A 20130-nucleotide genomic window follows, 5' to 3' on the forward strand; every position below is an offset into this window, starting at 1 on the left:
CATTGTACTCTCAATAATAATTGCTCCAATGTAGCGGATGAGTTCCTCTGAGATAATTTTTCTTTCTTGTTTACCTATAATCACAAAAACCACATTTCACTGCAGATGATCCTTCCATCTTTAGTTTGTGATTTACCTCCCACTTTCATGTATGAAGGAACTGAGAAGAAATCAGAAAATAAAAGGAAAGCATTCTAGGGAATAGAACATTCTAATGATTTTCTACTTAACCTTATAAAATGCTTTTTCTTTTCTAGAATTTCTCTCCTTTTCTTTTAAATATCAACAACAAATGACCTATGAATGATTTCAAACTAAATTATGCATTGTGGTATTATAATACGGTTTTATAAAAGGTCAAAGAAAACATCAACATGAAAGTGTTGCACTAATGCATGGATGGAAGAAAAGAGATGAATGTGAATAGAGGGCAACATACATTTTTAAAGTTATACTGTTTCAAATCAATGAATGTATATATGAATATCTATGTTATACAATATATGTATGTAATGGGTATATGTATGTGTATATATATACATGACATATACATGTCAACACTTCATATATTTAATGCAAGATGTTCCTTCTTTTTGAAACATCACCTGCTATGACTTTAAAATAAATGGAAAAATACCTAAATTCCTTTAGGGTATTGCCTGAGTCTTCTATTTTATTTTGGTATTCTTGCTAGAGCACATATATTGGAAACAAGGAAAACAAGAGATTACAATTAAAAGGAATATTCAGTTATTATTTACTAACTACACATAAAATTTAAAATATCTGTAGTTCACAGAACACAAACTACTTAATAGTGACAATCCTTACAGGCTTATACTAGAATGTTAATGTAGAATAACATAACATACTTACACTAATAGTATTATCATTAAAATAATACAAATATTATACATTATATAGTATATTTTAAATACCAATATTATATGAGTCAATGTAATATAAAATCCAAAGTTCTAAGTACTGGGATAATACTAAGAAATTGTCTAAATATATTTTGTGTGTATATAGTTCATTTACAAATAGTTTAAAAAGCTGTTGAAGATGCAGACAAAACCTAGTTACTTCTCAGATAAATTCACAAAATGCCTATTTTCTTAACTACAGGATAGAGAAAGAAGAGCAAGGCATTATTACATCATGACCTTTTAGGGAAATGAAAATATTTCTTCAAGATTCCATACTAAAAACTCCCTATTATCTACATTATCATTCTGAGTAAATGAGTTTTTTGAGATGAAAACGGAAGTGCTTTAGATTAAATAGCTGGGCTTTCAGGGAATAGACAATTATGTGAAATACAGCAGAACTAAGGGAGGTCATTTCAACCATCAGAGCATCAGGATTCTGTCTGTGGGAGATTCACTTTTAATAGTAAAAGTACCTTATCTCGTGTATCATCGAGATACATTCACTGGCAAGCAGTAGATACCAACTTTGGTTGCAGCAGGCTAATGAATGGTTATCTATTTGAGCAGTATTATGAGTTCATTGAGCTGATGGGAGTTTAGAGACCCTGATTTAGGAAGCAAAGATGCATGTTAGGATGGATAGCTACTGAACAGAAAACAAAGACTTACTTTTGAAAAGTTTGGATTTAGTGAATGACTATTAAATGTATTCTACCACATCTTGAGATGCAGAATTTCTCCTCCATAGGAAGCATTTGATCAAGATTAAAAATTCTGGCCTGGCCGGTGTTGCTCAGTGGTTGAGCATCAACTTATGAACCAGGAAGTCATGGGTTCAATCCCCATTATGGGCGAGCAGGAGGCAGCCGATCAATGATTCTCTCTCACCATTGATGTTTCTATCTCCCTCTCCCTTCCTCTCTAAAATCAATAAAAATAGCCCTAACTGGTTTGGCTCAGTGGATAGAGTGTCAGCCTGTGGACTGAAGGGTCCCGGGTTCCATTCCGATCAAGGGCATGTACCTTGGGTGCGGGCACATCCCAGTGGGGGGCATGCAGGAGGCAGCTGATTGATGTTTCTCTCTCATTGATGTTTCTAACTCTCTATCCCTCTCCCTTCCTCTCTGTAAAAAATCAATAAAATATATTTAAAAAATAAATAAATAAAATAAAATAAATAAAAAGATTAAAAATTCTGAATAGGAGTATCCAATTAGCAGCTAATTCACCTTTTCATAACTGGCTCTTGGGTTGGAGTGAGGGAGGATTTGATTGTTCTAGCTTCAGATCTAGAACATGCAGTACATCCTCTCATTAAAGCTTCTTGAGATGCAGAATTTCTCCTCCATAGGAAGAAAGGACTGAATACTGCAGATTTTTAAAAACAATATTCACTATACTTTGACATGGCAGTAAAAAATTCTATCCTCCATTCTACACACAAATCCTTTTATAACTATCTTCTAAGATTATATCATTTATTTACTTATTTAACTTGCTTACTATCATTTTCAATGGCTAAAAAATTGGTCTCACAAGAACCAGAATTTGTCTCTTGTTTAATGCTTCATACCCAGCACCTGGATCAGATACTTGCAATCAACATATATGTGACCAACAAATATTTCTTGAATGAATTGATTAATAAATAAAATAACACTGTGATGTGTGGAAAATACTATTTCCCCCATTTTTTTGGCCCAAATTAATGCTTTTGAGCCATTTATAACACAATTTTGTAGCCTATTGGCAACCTCAAATATTTGTTGTCAGATAGAAAGATGGACAGCTTCCCACTGCGTTTTACACAGATTGTGCAGCTTTATCTCTACATCCCCATGAAAGTGAATCTGTGACCTCCTTTCTTTGATGGATGGTGTGCTGGAGTTATGATCTTGTGATGACCATGAATAAGTGTGAAGCAGCTGCTCCTCCGTGTCCCTCTTAAATTGTTTCAAGCTTCAAAAAGAAATTTTCTAATTATCAGTGGAATTGGCAAGATACATGTAAACTGGACTTCTTGGGGGAGCTTTCACATTGAGAAGTTCCTAGCATCTAATTCAGAAATAAGAGTCAAAGAAAATAATAACAAAGATTTGAAAAGAGTGATGATCACTACTATGACAAAAATGTATCAGAAAGGTATTGAATGTTTGCTTATTGCTCTGTGGGACTCCTCCACCCTCGGCCTCCCCTCTGCCTTGAATGGTCCTCTCTCAGAGATTCCCACAGCAAACCCCAATTCATCCAATCCTGATCAGAGGCCATTTCCTCAGAGAGGTTCTTCTTTCCAGCTTTGTCCAAAATAACCCCGCCACAGAACCACTTCACAATGTTATCCTTTTCATCCTAGAACCAATCATTGCTATTAGTAATAGGATTTCTGGGTTACTTTTTGGTTTATTATCCCTCTGTCCTATTGGAAAGTAAATTCTGTGAGGGCAGAAAAAACATCTTATCTGCTCTATATCTCAAGAACCTAATGGCACTGCTTAGTGAATAAGGGTTCTCATAAATATTCATGGAATAAATATTGATGAAGAATGCTTTGTTCAAGCATGTCAGTTCTTGTTTTTTAGCTCAGAATATTATCAGTTCCCTCCCTTTTTAAAATATATTTTATTGATTTTTTACAAAGAGGAAGGGAGAGGGATAAAGAGTTAGAAACATCGATGAGAGAGAAACATCGATCAGCTGCTTCCTGCATACCCCCCACTGGGGATGTGCCCGCAACCAAGGCACATGCCCTCGACCAGAATCGAACCTGGGACTTTTCAGTCCACAGGCCGACGCTCTATATCCACTGAGCCAAACCGGTCAGGGCAGTTCCCCCTTTTGAAAGTGTTATTTTCTTATTATTAGGATTTAGCAAGAATGCAACTAAAGCAAGATTTTTGTATATTGTATAAAATGAAATTAGGATTATTATAGCTTTCTTCACACTGATTAGTTGTATCAGTACAACTGTTTAAGTTCTAAAAGTCCAAACTAGGTTCTGTTAGCAGTTTTAGATGTAGTAGGATGTTTTCTCTCCTGAGTTCATCAATTCTTTCAAACCACACTCAAAGAGCTTGTGCACCCTTGTTGAACAAGCTGAGTCCAAGACATTTGACCACACATGATACGTTGCCTATTAGTTCATCAGCTCTAGAGATGATGTCAAGTCCATGATTCACTCTTTAGTTTCCAATTAGTTGTTTCTTTTATTATTATTGATTTTTAGAGAGAGGAAGAGAGAGAGAAACATTGAAGTGAGAGGGAAACATTGATGGGTTGCCTCCCACACACGCCCTGACTGAGGATCAAACCCACAACCTAGGTATGTAACCTGACCGGGAATCAAACCTGACACCTGTTGGTGAGCAGGATAATGCCCTACCCATTGAGGAAGATGATGCTCAGGAAACACCTTGAAACCTAGTTACAAAATACTGGAAGTCAGGCAGTCCCACGAAGAAGGATAGAACCAATGATATAGCTCAGTAAACATATAGCAGACAGCAACACCAGCTATTAAAATTGGAGGAAGCTGTGAAGTGAGCACTTGAACTTTGCACTGAAACATTATTACATGCCAAAGGTAGCCACCCAGGTAACCCCAGCCTAAAGCCTAATGACAAAGTGCCCGCCATAGATTGCCAGAATGGTTTAATTTACAGCAAGAGGATCACATAGGAGACAGAAAGGGAAGATGACAAGAGGCTGATAAGAGCACCATGGTGGAAGGAGACAACATTAGATAAGAGATTGCTGAGAAAAAGTATTAAGTTGATCAGCCAGCAGCACTAATGGAGGGTCAGAAGGAATGGATGGTGAGTTACTAGCAGGCTCTGAGCACAGCTGGCAGCAGCAGGAAGAGCTGGCAGGGTGAGAGGAAGGGGCAGCTAATCAAACTGTCTAATGGGCTGATTAGACAAGCAGTGGGCTCAGACAGCAGGGGTAGGAGATTCAACTGCAGGAGGATCAGAAAGATGGGCAAAGACAAAGCAAGGTCAGTCAAGGGTCTGGGTATGAGGAGAAGCTGATTGGGCCACAGCAGTCTGACCAGCCAGCTGTGACAGCTCATCATACAGTACCAGAGCCAAGGATAGGAGAAGCAAAGAGGGCTAAGGGGATGGAGCAATTTATAGAGCCCAGAATCTCAGAGCCAGAAAAGCTAATCAAAGCTGACAGCTGCTCCACAGAGCTGGGGGTGGGGCTAGTAGGGAGTTCGCAGCGTGTGCCTTTGTCCAAGGGTTTATTTTTCACTCCACAAACTGAGCATGCTGCTCAGCTGCTTTCTCTACTGTCCCAAGGCTCAGGAGACTGTGATTTTGAAGTCTCCTTGACAAAGTAGGGCAGAGGCCACCTGTCTCGGCTCCATCAATATGGCAGCCTGGACCAGGAGCTAAGGTCTGCTCTGGAACCCTGGCCAGCCTGACTCAGCCAAGCAAATAAATATGCAGACATGCCTCTTCTTTCTGTCCTTCTTTCATCATGTATTTTCCCCTCCCCTGTTAAAAACAATGCCTGTGTGGTTGAAAAAGTGGCACAAAGGATTCTGAATGTAAAGGTTTAGGTTTATTTTAAATGTATCAGAACTGTCTACCTCTTGATATTGAAACTTCAGGGACAGTCCGTCACTCCCCACACTGAAGCATTCTGTTTCCTCCCAAGCACCCCATCAAACCACGATAATTTTTTTCTGTTATAATACACATACAGAGACATACAATTAAGTATTTTAAAGTTGCATTCTTGTGAAATGAGTTATACATGGATTTTGAAAAAGCAGAAAATACATGTAAAGCTTAAAACCAAAATGTTTCCATATGTTCTGTTGTTGTTTTCTGACTTTCTCCTAACACAAGTGTATCACCATCAAAACCACCTGAAATGTTTAGAAGACCAGGTGCTTTCCTCTCACCTGTGTTTTCCTGGTCTCTGACAACGTGGGAATTCAAAGGCACATAGCAATAACAATAACAGTTGCCTTTCTTGAGTGCTTACTAGGAAAAATGATGTGAGATGAGAACTATTCATACCTCTATTTTTTGGGAAATGAGGCTCAGAAGGTTAAGAAGTTTAAGCAAACTTACACTCTAGGAAGTGGCTTAACTGGAACTCAACTGCTCCTCCACCCATAACCTATATGCTTCCAACAAAATTAAAAGCTATCAGATGAAAACCTGCATAGGATTTTACTACTCTTCCCACTTCTGTTTTCTTTAAGAAACAGACTAAAGAGAGAAACCAAGATGGTGGCATAGGTAAACACCGGAAATTGCTGCCTCGCACAACCACTTCAAAAATACAACTAAAAGACAAAATGGACATCACCCAGAATGACAGGAAGGCTGGCTGAGTGGAAATTCTACAACTAGAAGGAAAGAGAAAAGCACACTGAGACTCAGAGGAGGTGCGGAAGTAAAGTGTGGAGGTACAGATGCGCACATGGAAAGGGCTGGCAACTGAGGACGCGGTTGTCTTTTTTAATCGGGAGGGAGTCACAAGCTCCCAACTGCAATGAACTCCAGTTCCGGGTGAGTCTCTGGGGATCCAGACTCGTACGGGAGGAAACTGGACTGCCTGGCAGCAGGCGGAACTCCAGGGCGGATTTCTCTCAAAGGTGCTTGCAGCAATTACGGGGACACTGAGACCCAGGGCCTCTTAGGGCAGGGCTGATGATCAGCCATAGCTGTTTGCTCCACCCTGTTGATTCCCTGAGACTCCACCCCACCCAAGCTGTGTACAGAGGCTTTTGCATATAAATGGCCTGGCCCTTTGCAATCTTAAAATTACGTAACAAACTGCAGCTGGGTCAAAGAGACCTAGAACTTCCAAAAGAAGGCCCAAGGCCCCACAGCAGCTTGCATTGCTTCACAGCTGGGCCTCATCTGGGCACCTCCAAACCCCAAACAAAGAAGAGGAATCTGCAGATCTCTCTCTAGCTCCTGCTGGGTAGCCTCAGGCAGAGGCTAAATTAATACCTCTTTAGCGATCCAAGAGCCAGTGTACCCAGTGGTCAGAGTGGGACCATCCAGATTACAACTCCTCAGATCCATAAGGGACACACCCAGGGGGCAGACTCAGTGAGAACCAAAGCCCCACTGAAGCAAGTCTTGCCCCAGAAGGGTGTCTCCAGCACAGAAGTTCTCCCACCGTAGACACAGCTGATTCTCACAGCCATTTGGCCTGGAGGTCAATTCCTCCCAGTGATACCTACAACAATAAAGGCTTAACTACAACAAGACTGTGCACAAAGCCCACAAACGGGTGCACCAAGAGTGTCCACCTCAGGTAATTGGGGAGGCTGAGCCACTGGGCCCCATAGGACACCTAGCACACAAAGTCACTCTATCAACACAGGGAAGCAGCCAAAATTCAGAGACAAAAAAACAGGTCACAAATGAAAGAAATGGAGGAGTGCAAACTACTGGATATAGAGTTCAAAACCACGGTTACAAGGTTTTTCAAGAATCTTCTAGAAACCGCTGATAAATTTAGTGAGATCCTCAATAAACGTAGTGAGACCCTTGAGGATATGTAAAAGGACCAACTAGAAATTAAGCATACACTGACTGAAATAAAGCATATTATACAGAGATCCAACAGCAGACTAGAGGATCGCAAGAATCATGTCAAAGATTTGAAATATGAAGAAGCAAAAAACACCCAACCAGAAAAACAAAAAGAAAAAAGAATCCAAAAATATGAAGATAGTGTAAGGAGCCTCTGGGATAACTTCAAGCGTACTAACATCCGAATTATGGGGGTGCCAGAAGAAGAGAGAGAGCAAGATATTGAAAACCTATTTGAAGAAATAATGACAGAAAACTTCCCCTACCTGGTGAAAGAAATAGACTTACAAGTCCAGGAAGCACAGAGAACCCCAAACAAAAGGAATCCAAAGAGGACCACACCAAGACACATCATAATTAAAATGCCAAGAGCAAAAGACAAAGAGAGAATCTTAAAAGCAGCAAGAGAAAAACAGTTAGTTACCTACAAGGGAGTACCCATATGACTGTCAGCTGATTTCTCAATAGAAACTATGCAGTCCAGAAGGGAGTGGCAAGAAATTGATTCAGTGATGAATAGCAAGAACCTACAACCAAGATTACTTTACCCAGCAAAGCTATGATTCAGAATTGAAGGTCAGATAAAGAGCTTCAGAGATAAGAAAAAGCTAAAGGAGTTCATCATCACCAAGCCAGTATAACATGAAATGCTGAAAGGTATTCTTTAAGATCAGGAAGAAGAAGAAAAAGGTAAAGAAAAAAATTATGAACAACAAATAAATATCTATCAACAAGTGAATCTAAAAGTCAAGTGAATAAATAATCTGATGAACAGAATAAACTGGTGAATATAATAGAATTAGGGCATAGAAAGGGAGTGGACTGACAATTCTCAGGGGGAAAGAGTTGTGGGGGGTGTGGGAAGAGACTGGAAAAAAATCATATACCTATGGATGAGGGGAGTTGGGGGGGGGTAAGGGCAGAGTGTGGGGTGGGAACCAGGTGGAGGGGAGCTATGGGGGGGGGGAGAGGAACAACTGTAATAAACTGAACAATTAAGATTTAATTGTTTAAAAAAGAGAGAAATAGGCTAAAGAAAGCTTTTTGCCAAGATTTAAACTTTCTGTGCATTATGAAAAGTAGTCTGCATGCGTTTAGAATACAGCAGGTGAAATATTCTTTCAAGAAGTGAGGTTTCTGTATTTGGAAAGTATAACAAACAGCAGGTGTGAATGGAACATGCCCTTATCATATCCCTTTCTGACCTCCTGTAGTATCTGGATAAGGATACAGACCAAGAATGTAATTAAATGTGATTTTAATGTACAAAGTAATTTATTCAATATCAAGTGGGCTTGAAACTGCAATAATTAAAACAATGTGGTACCAGAACAAGAATAGACAAGTTGATTAATGAACCAAAATAGAAGATTTAGATTTAAATAAGTATAGGATTTAAATTAGTTATAAAGGTTTCAGATTGCTGAAGGAAAAAGATAAACTTCCCAATAGTTCTGGGTTAATTTCCTGACTACTAAAAACAATAAGATCCTTGAATTACAAAAAATACTTAAATGAATTCCAGCGGGATTAAATTTAAAGTTGGTGAAATCTATGCTAGAATATACCTTAGCCAACCTACAAAAAAAATTTAACATACTTCCCTTTTGACCAAAGACTTTTACTTTCAGTAGATGTTCATCACATCACTGTTTATTCTTACAAAAATCAAAGATTAATGTTGAAATAAATATCAAACAATAGAGAAACCATATCAATAACATACAGAGTACACTTATGAAAATGGGCTACTGCATTATCAATACTAATGATTTGTGCTGCAAGACTCATACATTACTTTTATAACTAGACAATAAGCAAAATCATTATTTAATTAAATATAGAAAATATATCCAACTAACTACTATAAACTACTTGAAGCCAAAAAGGGTACTTTTGCCAGAAGTGACAATTTTATTCCAAAAGAGGACTAGATTGGTCAGCACTGCAATTCATACTTAGTAGGCACATTAAAAAATACCTGAAGATGTCAATTATCACTCTCTTAAAAACATGGAAAAGTATTTTTTAAAATACCAGTAACACTCTGCCATCCAGCACTGTGCTGAGTACATTTTTAGACATGAGTCTAAAGTCATCTTATCTAGTCATCTTGGATGAGATAATCCTAGAGGTATGCTATGCATGGTAGCAGGAGAAAGAGCGTGGAGGTGGGATGCATACCACATACCATGTACTAAGAACATAATCTCAGGGACATTGAGGCATGCCTCTCAGACTTAATCCCCTCTTCTGTAGAATGCTGTTGACAACCCCTTTTAATCAGGGCTGTAGTAAGGAGTCACTGAAATAATGTTTATGAAACTCGTAGCACATTGTCTAGTTCATAGGGGACAATTTGTGTTGTTACTATAAAAATTAAATAGGAAGTATTAAAAATTAAATTATGATTGATAGTGACCTACTATAAGCCCAATCATGTAACAGGTGGTTAATAAACAGTAACAAGTTAGGTTACCTTTCCCTCACTGGTAAAAGAAAATTTGACCAACTAGGATAGGTAAAGTTGTCCAATCTCCTTACTAGACTGTGTCTGCTTCTGATCAGCATATCCCCCCTGATAAGAGTGCCTAAAACATAATATCTACTATGTTTTTGTACATGTTGAGTAAATGTCCCTATGTCTTTATTAACAGAGCATAGAATCAAAATTTTTCTTTTTTTACCCTGTAGAAATATCATCAAAGTAAAATATCATTTAAAAAAAAAACCCACTAATTTTCTAAAATTTACTATGTTACCCAACCAGGTCCCAAACTTATTTATCAGTTCAACTTCCAATAAACAACAAAAGACAGAGAAATGAGAACATCTTATTTCTAATTGAGTGAAGAGAACACATATTGGCATCTCAACAAGGGCGCAGATTGAATACTTGAACGCAAAACATTTGAGGACTTTCCCATTACGCAATTTTCCTCAATTAAATCCATATACACCAAATTGCCATTTACTGCAGGGCAGAATGGCCTACCCTAACCAATTTCACAGAAGTACTTTTGGTACACAGATTACAACCACACAGAGGACAGCAGATCAATCAAAGATACTGGTTTCTAGGGCAAAGAGAGATACAGCTGGGACAATAGATCCATTGTAAAAACTGTCAAAAAAATTCATGTCAAAAAATCCAGAATATTTGTTTCATGCTTTGTATTTGGCTAAATGCCAAATTTTTCATATTGTGTCTCTTCAATGTTCTTGTGAGGATGATGATAGCAGTAACAATTCTTATGTTACACTTATCAAAACTCTCTTAATATTGCTTTCCCCATCATTCCTTCGAGCATTTAGCATAGAAAAATTTTTTTTCAAAGAAAGGTATTTGAAAAGCTCTTTTAAAATAGCTCACTGTTTTATCATGGTCTCAGAAAAATGATTAGTTTGGTTTGTAAGGTCCCCGTCTGACACCATCTATAATAGTCAACTTAGGCTATGTTGTGCTGCAATAACAAACAACCTATTAACAAACAAAATATCAGTGTCCTAATAGAGCAAATTTGTATTTTTTTATTTACACGAAGTTTGCCACAATGCCATTCAACAAAACTTTCAGATCAATTGTCCTCCAGTGACCTACATGCAGGCTGCTTAGCTTTGGAGGAATTGCCAATACAATACAAGGTGTCCTCATTCATCACAGAACAAATGAAAATTGTGCATGAGCTTTAAGTCCCTCAGCCCAAATGCAACATTATTCACAGGAATGTGTATATGAGTAAATGAACATTTGAGGAACAATACTGCCCCTTCCTTGCCTCCTTACCTGTTCATCCTTACCTCTTCCACTCTCCAACCTGCTCTGAGCTCTTAGCTACACATGGTTTCTTCAATAAGCCTGTGTGGGGGATACTCTTTCCTATCACATTCCTTTTCCCCTCTCCCCAACCCCTCTGCCTAGTTGATTTTCATTTTCTTGTAATATCACCTAAGCATCACTTTCTCAGGAAACTCTTCCCCGAAAGGCTCCCCATCCACAAATACCATTACAGGTATGTTTCCTTTAGAAGCTTTATTATACTGTTCAGATCTTTGTTCCTCAGTCTATTTTACTTAGGCTTGTCTTTTCCACTAGAATAATGACTGCAAGAGATCATGAACGATGTTGATTTTTATCAGCTTTATACCCCCAGCACATGGAAAATAATCGGTATGTAATATGAATTCAATAAATATCTGTTATATGAGTAAATAAATGATGAAGAATTTATTTTATGTTCAGAGAGAGTATGAGACATGACTAAAGGCACTACAAATTAATGAAAAAGCCAAGCCTCATACCTTGGTCTTCTGACTCTAAAGTCTGTTCTTTTTCATGGCTCCCCGTGGGCTAACTTTGGAAATAGGCAGATCCTTGGAAGGAGGTGACATCTCCAGAGACCCTTCACTGTTAGAAAGGAATAAAGAAGAGACACATTTTCACCATCTGCTTTCACAGAACCCACAAGTCCTTGGAACTGGGGATATTTGAGTGTATACTTTAATTACAAAGTAATCACTGTCAACTTGAAAAAGCAAAGGAAAGTACTGTTAATGTCAGCCAAGAGAGCTTTTAGATTTTGAAGACAAAACAATTGCTTGCCCAGTGGCTTCTTTCTATTGTCCCTCCATCTTTATTTTCAGACTGTGGGGACAATAAATCACGCTGCCTTGTCATATCACCCTTTCTGAAAACAGAATTCTGTTTACATGAACACAAGTTAGGGTCCCAGCTTGAAAGTCTGTAAGGCTGCAAACCAGCTCAAGTGACTGCAAAGCTTTTGCTGTTCCTGTGGACCATCTGACATGAGATGAAACTTCACTATGAGATCGTTAAAAAACACTACTTTCAAAATGTAGATGCACACCCATTGGAAAGAACATTTAACATATTTTAAAAGTATAAGGAATAAAGCAAAGTTCATTTGAAATCCTGCCTCCCAAACACCATAATCAGAGTTAACATTTGGGCAAATGTCCTTCCATACAGCTATCTCTCAACAAACTGTATCTTTAAGGAGTTGGATGGTTTTAAATGCGCACCCAAAAATGAAATTGTACAGGGCTGAAGTAAAGAGCCTTGAGTTTGAACACTAACTCTGCCACCTACCAGCTGTGTGACGTTGGACAATCACTTAAGTTATTAACTTTTACTTTCTTCATTTTAAAAAATGTACATTTGTTTTGCAGGATGGTTATGAAGATAAAAGGAGGTAAGTTCTGTAAAGTACCTAGGACAGTGCCAGGCATACTGAGGCATCTAAAGGGAAAAATAAACACAGCTTTATTTTCCCCGTGGAACAAAGGTGGTGATGATGTGAAGTGGAGCTTGCTGCACATAACAAATGGGAAAGTGGAAGATGCGGGCACAGGCATCCTACAGTGAGAAGGGCAAGGCCAATGCTTTCACCATCTTTTTTATTAGTATAATGAGTGCTGAGGCTGAGCTGGCTTTTAGGCAACTCGGAGGTTTCAGTTTACTGAAATTATCTGAAAAGTAATTCTCTGCAAAAATAAATTACCTGTATTTATGTGAAGACGATAACTATCAGTTATTGAGCAAAATGTGAGGCAGGGGATTATAATGGGTCCTGTATATTCATCATTTTATTGAATCCTCTCAATAATACGAAGAGGCAGTTGCTGTTCCTAACCACATTTTGCATGATAGAAAACATAACCCTTGCAAGTTTAGGTGATTTGCCCCAAGACTTACATGTAATAACAGAGGACCTCAGATATAATTCTAGGTCTGACTGACTACAAATTTGAAATCCTAAATCACCAATATTTTGTCAGTCATTGGAATATCTGCATTTATTTTTTTTTTTTTTGGGAATCCTATTAAAATGTTCTCTTCTGACGAAGAGAACAGTTACAATTTTTAAAGCAAAATATAATGTCTACTTCATAGACAAGGAACCTAAGAAAATAATGACAATGATACCACACATCTAAATTGTATAATATACTCTTTTAAATGTCACATGATTCTTGCAACAATGTTTAAAACTGGAGAGCAGACACTAACTAAAATGCCTATTTTATTTATTGAAGAGGTTAGATCACAGATTCACTTAGTATTAGAAGAAACATCTATACTTCTCATACTTTTAATTCAGTATTATCTTTACAATACTATTTTATTTCTCCTGAGAACAAACTTAAATTAGTTTAAAACTCTTTAAAATACATGTCCTGGAGCAAAAAAATTACAGGACATTTTTAAAGATATTTTGTACATTAGCTAAGTCTTTGGTTTGAGACAAACCAAATCATGTGCACCTCAAATAGCTCTGCCTAGGGACTTATAGGATAAGATCCTAAATGAGATTTATGACAAGGCTTATCTGGTGTTGGTGCAGACTTCTGTGATGAAGAACTTTTCCTGCTAATTTTGTATGATCTATACTTGAAGCTATTAGGGACTATTTTTGTGAGAAATCAAAATGACTGCTTTCATCACAATGAATGATATTTGACTTTAGAAAGAAAATGTAATTAACTGACTCACAGTACAATCACTCTGAATTAATCAAGAGTAGACAGATATTAATTCAGAAGGGGAAAATCCATCAAGAGCCAACCACGTTAAAGTGTAGAATCATTAATATCCATTTCACAAGACTGGATGCCATTGGCTCTTGTCAGCCAACAGCCTGGCACAATCACTTTCTCTTCTCTCTGCCGCTGGTCCATGGAAAAACACAGCTTACTGAATTTGTTTTCTAAAAATTAATGTGCTTCTCATTAAGGGGCTTTGTGGACGGGCATAATGGATTGGTTCTTAAATGAGAATTTATTAAAATAAAAAAAGCTTTTCATTAAAAGTACTTAACCTTACTGTAGACTTCTATTTTGATCAGAACTTAAACCTTTATGCCCAGCTTGACTTACTGAAATAAAAACTGAGAGTTGACTACAACATTCCAGTAGTGAGGTAGCCTATCCAACCCAGCTTTGTGGAGTAGCCACGGGGTAGTTCAAAACAAACCTGGAATAAAATGCACATCCCACCACATTTCAACTATATGCCATGAGCAAATCACTTTACCTCTCTGAGTCTCAGTTCTTTCATCTGCAAGATTTGGTGACTATCTACATGCCAGGGAGTTGTGAGGTTTAATTGGAATAATGCATTTAATTGCTTTGTAAACTCTAAAGTGGTATTCCAATCTTGGCTCCTGCAACATATTGGCTAGGTGGTCTTGGGTTAAAGGTATGTGGTCTATAAAAGGTAAGAATAACTCCTTGTAAGATTGTTATGTAAAAAAGTAGTAAGAACCAAATGGAACATGCAGTTGTTACTCACTAAGAGTAATCACTATTGTTTTTATTATTATTGTTATTATTACTATGTTTAGTAAGCCGATAGACTTCTCCAAGCCCAACATTATCAGACTCTTAGACAACAGCAGTGGGATAATCATAATAGAAAGTATAATATAAAATACAAGAAATTTTGGGCAGAAACCAAGAAAAAAAAAACATGGCAGGGTTTAGAGAGAGGAGCTTTCTCTGCTAAATTTGTGATTATTTGCAGCGCATATATTTACACATTTAACGTTTTTTGTGATTATTTCCAATAACCTTTGTCTTAAATATGTCTTGAGTTCCAAGAGATTAGAAAGAAAGCATGTATATTGAATAATGTCAGCTCATATTACTGAGTACTTATTATATGACAGGTGTGATATTATTATAACTCCATTTTATAAAAAACAAAACAAAAACCTAAGCTCAGGGAGGCAATGAGACTGATCCAAGGTAATTCTGACTCTGTATGAGACAAAGCTGGGGTTCGATGATTGGTCTGTCAACTAAACCATTAGCTCAAGTGATAAATGATTTGGAGTGGTCTGCTCAACTGTCATTATGCTCAGCAAAGGACACTGACATGGTGATTCGGAACTGTGGAAGCTACAAGGCTTAACATAAGTTGAAAAGAAAATGAAGGTGTAAAGAACCACCCACACTGTTGCTCTTAACAAAACATGTGCTTATTAATTAATGGAAATGCAAATGAGTTTGCTCTATTTGGCAAGGTTAAGATAATCTGATTCATATAAATTAAGATGCTGTTCTGCTGGTTTCACAGAAGAGAGCTAAAATAGAACTTTCGACTGCTAACACAATTGTATAAGGGAGCTAATAATTTTGGTTAAATGTCACTAATAACTAATGGGGAAAATTTCATTTTTGCTAAACATGGAAAAATATGTGACTAATAGCTGAATGACAAAGGCACTTAATCATCACTTATTAACCGGTGACTTTAAAGCCACAGCTACATCTCTTTTATTTTTTTTATTTTAAAAAGAAACATTCCTTAGCCTGGCTGGCATGGCTCAGTGATTGAGCATAGACCTATGAACCAGGAATTCATGACTCAATTGGTCCCCAGGATGGGGTGTGCAGGAGGCAGCAGATCAATGATTCTCATCATTGATGTTTCTATCTCTCTCCCACTCCTTTCCTCTCTGAAATCAATATATCTATATAATTTTTTAAAGAAACATACCTTTAGAAATAAAGACAGCTTTCTGTCAGAAAGGACCATGAAGAAGCCCCACAGCCTAGAGCCCTAGACTATTCTTTGTGAGTAAACAGAAGAAGAATAGCTGGCCCTCCAAGAGCATAGAAGACGTCATTGGGAATTCTCTCCTTTCTTTCCTTGCACCACCTTATATTTCCATGTGGAGAGAGTGTGATCTCACCCTCAGTTCTGCTGGGCAATCTCGGGCAGGGGAAAGCATCAGAAAGGTTATTGATGACTTTGTGAAACACTGTAGCTAAAGGCTTTAGCCTACGGCTGTTGAACACTTGAAAAGCATGTCTGTATGTCTGTTTGGAACTGAGCTTCCCTTTTTTGAAAAAACAACATTGCAGAGGTGGCCAGTGACAAGGTGAGCAGCTGCTAAGGACTTAAAGTCCACAGTATTTGCTCAAATGCATGAATGTCTGTATGCATGTAGATACGCTCAAACACGCTCCCACACAGTGTGCTTGTCCTATTCAGTTTATTATCATTAGATGGTATTAGCTGAACTGATATCTTGAGGATGATCTTTCTTGCTATTGAAAACACTGGCTAGATGCTCATTGGCCCCATTTTGTCTTTGTGGAAACGTAGAAAGACTACATTTCCAGTCTCTTTTGTAGTTAGATTATATGGCTAGGTTCAGACCAAGAGAACATGGGTAGAGTGATATATGCTGCTTCCAGGTCTAGCATTAGAATGTCATCCAATTTACCTCCCAATGCCAGCACCACCCCACACCTTCCTGCCTAACCTGGATGGTGGATGACGCTAGCCTGACCTTGAAGCCTCAACATGACACAAGCATAAGATTTAAATAGCTTGAGTTCTAGCATCACCTGCCTCAACCTTCAATGGGAGTGATAAATAAGCTTTTCTGATAAGTCACTGAGCCTGTAGAATTTATCTGACTCTACCATAGATTGCCTACTCTGACAGGAAATTGGGAAAATTATAACTGCTCCAAAATGACTGAAATATAATATGGTCTCACAGCAATAGACTGTTTTGGGTATGTTTCTACTATTTAGAACAAGGCATAATCCTGTCTTTCATATTGAAGGGCACATTGATATTGAGTGCTGTATGTGAGGAAAAAATATATATAAAGGAATGGGAATAGCTGTTTTTTGATTATCTTATATAAAATGTCTTTGGAGTATTTTATGGAGAAGAAAAGTAAAACAAATATTCTGCTTAATAATTTTTCTAATTAGTCTTTAAGCCCAAATTTGTAATGACTTTTTTATTAATAACTATGAAGAAACCAGCAACTATAATGGAAAATCATTTAGAAGGACATTTTAAAAGGTGTGTTTATAGCAGTTTAGTTTAAAATTAAAGGACTCATATTCAAAAAAGGGTTGGATACTTCCTTTAAACAAAATTTAAAATTTACGTAAGTCTTTGATATGTTAACATGTCTTATGTATCTCCAAGAGGGAATCTGTTTTAGGGTGCATTAACTAAAATTATTTGACCTCTGAACAGTCCCTATCCTCTTCCAGCCCTCCTCCATCTCAGACACAAGTGGAGTGTTAGTGTTCTGAGAAATGTACTTTGGAAAGGAATGATTTCGAATCATTGCAACAGCCATCCTCCATCTCAGACACAAGTGGAGTGTTAGTGTTCCGAGAAATGTACTTTGAAAAGGAATGATTTAGAATATTGCAAACTTATCCTATATAATAAAAGACTAATATGCAAATCGACTGAGCGACAGAACGACCAGCCACTATGACGTGCACTGACCACCAAGGGCAGATGCTCAACACTGGAGCTGCCCCCTGGTGGCCAGTGCACTACCACAGAGGGAAAGCTACTCAGCCAGAAGCTGGGCTCAAGGCTGATGAGTGCAGTGGCGTGGAGGGAGAGCGGCAGCACATGTCCACAGGGAGAGGGCCTAAGCCATCAGTCAGATATCCCCCAAGGGCTTCCTGATTTCGAGAGGGTGCAGGCTGGACTGAGGGACCCCCACCCAGAGTGCACGAATTTCGTGCACTGGGCCTCTAGTACCATTATAATGAACACTGGACAATATCCTAATGGGAAGGTACCAGGCTAGTCTTAATAAGAGGTAGGTAATTGGAATCATTAAACTCTTGAAACTATCTCCAAATTTATGTTTGGAATAGGAATTGCCACAGACTATATTTAACCACAATGGTTGGAAAATATAAATGAAACTTTCATATTCAATAAAACTTTCTGGTTAACTTGTTTATTCAGTGAAACTTTTCTATGGCATAGTTATTCCTGCTGTGATAAAAGAAATTTTCTCTGAAAATTTTCTGTTTCACTATGCACACTTGTGCTAGCTGGGCTCCCAATTATGTATTTTGGAAAATACAGAACTTTATCTACAATAATTTTCAAAGCCACTGCTACACGAGTTCCTGCCATGTCAATTCAACTTGTAGGAGACATTATAAAAAGGGAAGTTGCCTCTGACTAATTCTTCTAAGCAGAATAAAAGCAGAAGCAAAGAAAAATATTTTCTTTCACATCTATACTTTTGAAGACAATGACAGGTGTTACAAAACTAACCTTTGATCAATAATGTAGGAAGCCAACGGTGGTTCTAACAGCTGGTTAATTAAAGTGCTTAATAACTAAACTGATAATTCAAATGTAAAATTTAATCAGCTTCTATTAGACAGCAAAATAAATCTCCAAAGAATCTAGGCTAGATCAAAATAAGTTTTTCTCCTTTCTTATCAAAACTGCAGAGTCATGATGGAGAAAATTTCACAAATTCAAAGAAAATATGACACAGTCTTAATTTGAACTGTCTAACATTGGAATGGAGCAGTTTCCTCTAGCCCCTGAACCTTCTGAGAATTCATCCTTTTATGATTCCAGGAAGTAAGGAGATACAGGGGGAAAGCCATGGATCCTCTAAAGCAGTGGTCCTCAACCTGTGGGTCATGACCCCTTTGAGGGTTGAACGATTCTTTTACAGGGGTCGCCTAAGACCATCAGAAAACACATATTTTCAATGGTCTTAGGAACCGAGACACCGCCCCTCTATCCGTCTCCACGCGGGTCCACCCCCATGCAGATATGCCCACCTACGAGTACCCGGCGTGATGACATCATCATGCCAACCTCATCACATATACCCCATACAGATACAGGTGTATGTGACAGGGTTGGCGCCATAATGTACTTATGCAGACCAGTCACACATGTGTAGAGAGCAGCTACTGTGTAGAAAGCAGCTGCTGTGTTGAAAGCAGCAACTCTGTCAAAAGCAACTACTGTGTTGAAAGCAGCAGTATTGGAGGTAAAAAATGACACTTCATGAATTATAATTACTGGGTAAATGTAAAATCATGTCCTGTAAAATCATCAACTACTGCAAAAAAAAAAAATATATCTGTACCATGGGAACTTAATCTGGATGCTGATCAGTCTTTTTAATTTTTTTTTTATTTTTTTAAATGTATCTTATTGATTTTTTACAGAGAGGAAGGGAGAGGGGATAGAGAGTTAGGAACATCGATGAGAGAGAAACATCGATCAGCTGCCTCCTACACAACCCCTACTGGGGATGTGTCCACAACCAAGGTACATGCCCTTGACCAGAATTGAACCTGGGGCCTTTCAGTCCACAGGCAGATGCTCTATCCACTGAGCCAAACCAGTTACGGCTGATTGGTCTTTTTATATTCAGCTGTGGTTGATGTGAATACTGCCCCCTTGTGATAGTAACAGGTATGTAAGAAAAAAAACAACACAGAGAATGGTAAATCATAGGAAATTTTAATGAACTGTATTGACTGAACTATGCCATGTATCCTCTTTTGTATTATTAAAGCTATTGTTATATATTATTTTCATTAGCAAACGATCTATGACGATGGATCATGTAGAGAAGAACATTAAGAAAAGAAAATATAGTGAGGATTTTTTACAGTAAGGTTTTACCTCAATAATTACAGCAGGAATTGAGAATCCGCAATGTGTTATTTGTTGTGAAGTTCTATCAGCCGAATCTATGAAGCCAAACAAACTAAAATGCCATTTTGATAGCAAGCATCCAAGCTTTGCCAGCAAGGATACCAATTATTTTAGAAGCAAAGCTGATGGACTCAAG

The sequence above is a fragment of the Myotis nattereri genome, assembly GCF_964212035.1.
Source record: "Myotis nattereri genome assembly, chromosome: 5".
In the NCBI taxonomy this organism is placed as follows: domain Eukaryota; kingdom Metazoa; phylum Chordata; class Mammalia; order Chiroptera; family Vespertilionidae; genus Myotis; species Myotis nattereri.